At 37.4% G+C, this 4059-nt stretch overlaps 1 pseudogene; it reads right to left on the bottom strand.

The window, feature by feature from the left end:
- Positions 1-637: 637 nt before the first annotated feature.
- LOC148949059 (uncharacterized) lies at positions 638-1552 on the bottom strand (annotated as a pseudogene).
- Between the last annotated feature and the right edge of the window lie 2507 nt (positions 1553-4059).

Below are 4059 nucleotides of genomic sequence, written 5' to 3'. Positions count from 1 at the left end.
GATAAACCATCTAGGGCTAAACAAAAAGTAAATCAGCCCGAAATGGGGTAGAAGAAGGTCCCGATTCGAACTTCTAGGGAGGGTGTGAAGACTGAGGCTTTTTGTAGATTGGGATAGAGGAAGTTTGTGGGTAACTGTGTTGGCTTCAGGTGCCTTGGCACTACATCAAGTTTTTAGTGGTAGTAACCCGTGAAACAAAAGTTTAGTTCGTTTTAACGTTCAACTTCGTCCTTTATTTCCGGAGATAAACTTTCTTTTATAAACTAATCATATAAATACCCGTAGATTGTATTTAAATAAAAAGTAGTAGTGAAAAAAAAAAAAAAAGTCTTTATTTTTTTAAAGCCAGATTTAAAAAAAGAAGAAAGAAAGAAGCAACGGATCGCAGCGTTATAAGCACTAGGCTAATTAAATCCTATAGTTCCATGATGGAAAAGGCTCTTTTTTTAAGACATTTACATTCAAAGGGAGATTTGAACAAAGGAAAATGTGCCCTTCCTTAAAGCCCATTTAATGAACCCCTCATTATTTAAATACGTGGGTTTGAAAAATGCGTTGGTTTCTCAGTGCGTTTCTCAATGCTTCTTAATGCGTGGGTTTCTCATACAGGTGTTTAAGTTTTTTTGCAAAACTGATTTTATTCAAACAAAAAGGGTTTATAGCACATAGTTGTTGGCACATTTTTTGGCACGAAAAACATTATGGTATTTTTTAGATAGCTTAAATCTGCCATATTCCGAAGGTACTCCTCCGCTGATTTACAGGTCTTCCATCCTTTTGTCTCCATCCGCTTTCTCACGTGGGAGTTATTGTGGTTATTCACGTGAAAGTGTCCACCTTGACCTTCTACAGCCCATGTCATGAGAATACCCTTAAAAGCATGTTTAATCAAATTGCTAAGGTATACTGATTCGTATTCTTTTGGAATATGCTCACCAACCTCAATGCTCATGACCCAATCAAATGTACGATTTAAATTTTAGGGTTTGGCAAGGTCAATATGTTTAATAAAACCCGAAGTCACTTGCTCGATGTTTAGAGCTCCATCATAACCTTCGTAAAATGAAATCCTTTTTGGTGTGCTAATAATATCATCTACTTTATCAAAAAATAAAGATTTTTCTTTCTTTCTGAATTTATCATTAAAAATGTATTCTCTCTTACGTAAAAAATATCTTCCGTAATGTCCTAACCCAGCACCAAGGTCTAAAACCGAGCCACTCATAAAAATTCTTTCAATTGCTTCAGCAAATTGGGGTCCCCAAAGCTCGTTATAACCAATAAAGATATTATCTTCGTCTAAACAAAATCCACCAGTCTTTCCAATACCTTTTTCTTTGCAAGACATTTCGTCGTCTAGTATTCCAAAGCTCTTTTCATGTCTGTCACTGTCACCAGGAATAATCAAGTTTTGTTTAGTACCAAAATGTAAACTATAAAAAAAACTAAGACACAGACAAATCAGAAAAACTTTGACAAAATAGAACAAGACTCTCTTTTTGGTTATCCTCAGTAACATTTTACACCTGAAGTCTATTTTTCTGTTGAAATAACTTATAAGTTACACTTATAACTGATAACAGTCATGTAAAGGAGTTGGGCCTACTGATCTAAAATAGAGACACAATACAAGGTTATACTTCGACCTTTGTATTATTTAGTGTTTTAACAATCAACCCGGAATCAGGGTTACTGACTTAGCAAACAATCATGTTTACAAAATGAGTAAGCACTTTCAAGAAAAGCCTAACAACCTCTGAAAACGTCGTTAAACAACTTCTTTTCTATTGCCGAAGTTCAATCAGTATCCAGTTTCACTTGTAGCCACGCAAACAATCAGAAGAAATGTCTAATTTTGAAATTATGTACTCCTGGTGGCGCGTGCCGCGCTTATTTAAGGTGTTCTATGTTTTGGTATCTGGTGTGGAAAATCAACGATAAAAATTTGGGGCATTGTCTAATTTAAAAAAAAAGAGTAATACCCACATTCGGCCACACTCCACGCATGGTGAGAAATTACCAAGCCTGGGGTAAGGAGCTCGAGGAGTAAAATAACTTTTAGCGGTAGATGGAAGGGGTCATTCCGCATTAAAAAGAATGGGTAAATCCTCACGACATCTTACAAGGACACATCGGATACCCCGAAATCGCAATCTTCTTTTAGCTTTTTCTAGTGGTTGCAGGAAGGGTTTTTGTTAAGGGGGATAGCGGGGAGCTAGCAACGGATAATAGGAGGCACAGGGGGCAAATTAGCTTACCGTATAGCGGAATTACTCGTGAATTGACCCATCTTTCCAATTCTTCTGGTTTAAACACGGCCAAGTTTAACCCTGCCTACCCTCATATTGCTTTTTTAAACGCAACATCTTACAAGCATACGTGCAAAGTCTGGCGCTGTCAGTGTATGTGGTACAGTGCCACTAGTGCCATTACTGGCCACTGCTAGGATATACTGTTATGATAGAGCAATTTCAGGGTTTCTACGAGTTCTTCGCACACTGATTAGCGTCCACTTTGCAGAACAGAAATGACAGATATCGGAGGCAGATTATTGGTGAAAGCATCTTTAAAATTTTCCTTGGCTGATCATGTGTTTGTTCCTATGTATGACTGCCCTTATTTGTATTTTTCCTTATCAGTTCTTTTTTGTTTTGTTTTGGTTGGTATATGATATTTATTACGGAAGTTATTTGTTTCTTTTGCTTTTGTTTTGTATTACTCCGTCAGTGATGTATTTTTACATTTATGATGGGCAATAAATTTATAATTAAATAAATACCCAAATCCATTTTTGAGATACACCCTTTTGACAATATGAATGAACATATTGTCATTTAATTTAGTTTAAATTTCCACTCAATGTTTCCTCAAATTTTCACCTTCATATATGTAGCCTTAATAGTACTAGTATCGGAGTATTAGTGGTGGTAGTAGGTAAAAGTAGCTGTAGCAGTGTTGAAAATCTCCTTATGATACCCCGGAAGTTTCACCTTGATACGGTTAGCCGTTCTTCAAATATTAATGATGTATCCTTTTGAATCCCTTTTGACGTCTTTTTCATTTTAATTATCTTAGCCTTACAAGTAGTTGCAACTGAGGCAGTAATTGAAGTGGTTTAGTAGCCATAGAAGTGGTACTAGTAATAGCAGTAAAAATAACATTGGGAGCAGGGCAGGGCGAAGATCCAGGTCTATGGACAACGACCTCTGCAAAGGGCTGCCTCGACCCTTTTGGGGTACCTGCAAGACGGGGGACCTTGCGGTCAACTCTTCTCCTACTTGAGGAGTGGCGCCCTTTCAAGGAAATTATAACCTAGTGAACGACACAGCTTTCCCACGAGATTCTGACTAATGGAGAATTTTTCTGGGCTTGATATGTTTTGACGGGCGTTTTCGGGCTGAAAAACTCTTCCTAGCTAATTTATCTATTATGGGTCCAGAACTTTAAACTACGTTGAACGAAATGGCTATCTGAAAATTTTGATTGGATGTGTTTGGGGGAATGGTGGGCGTGAAAGAGGGGTTAGTTACCGTCCAATCACTTTCAACTTCCAATCACTTGACGTCCAATCTCGTCAATCCCTCTCAATTTCCAATTTAAAGAGCCCCTTTTGAAGTTTTTACGACAATTCTATCATTAAAAACATTATATGCCCCCAGGGCATAACTTACAACCTTTGCCGTCTGGGCTCTGGTGGATTTTTCATCCTCAAATACATAATTTCCAGAAATTTCAACTACTTTGAACAAAATGGCTATCTCTAAGCTTTGATTGAATGTGTTTGGGGTAATGGTGGGCGTGAGAGGGGAGTTAATTGCTCTCCACTCATTTTCGACTATTAAAAAGGGCAATGTCAATTTCCAATCAAATGAGCCCCTTTTGAATTTTCTACAACAACTTTCTATATAAACCTTATATGCCCCCAGGGCACAAATTACAACCCTTGCACTGAAGGTTCTGATCCGTTTTTTTATTACGAAGGCCTACTTTAACGAGACGTCAACTTAGTTAAATAAAATCGATATCTAAAGCTATTGATTGGATATGTTTGGAGAAATG

The sequence above is a fragment of the Artemia sp. Qi Xiang Cuo genome, chromosome 8 (genome assembly GCF_049724085.1).
Source record: "Artemia sp. Qi Xiang Cuo chromosome 8, ASM4972408v1, whole genome shotgun sequence".
NCBI classification, from domain to species: Eukaryota; Metazoa; Arthropoda; class Branchiopoda; order Anostraca; family Artemiidae; genus Artemia; species Artemia sp. Qi Xiang Cuo.
Note: the sequence above shows the minus strand (reverse complement) of the source record. Positions and strands in the feature narration are given on the sequence as shown.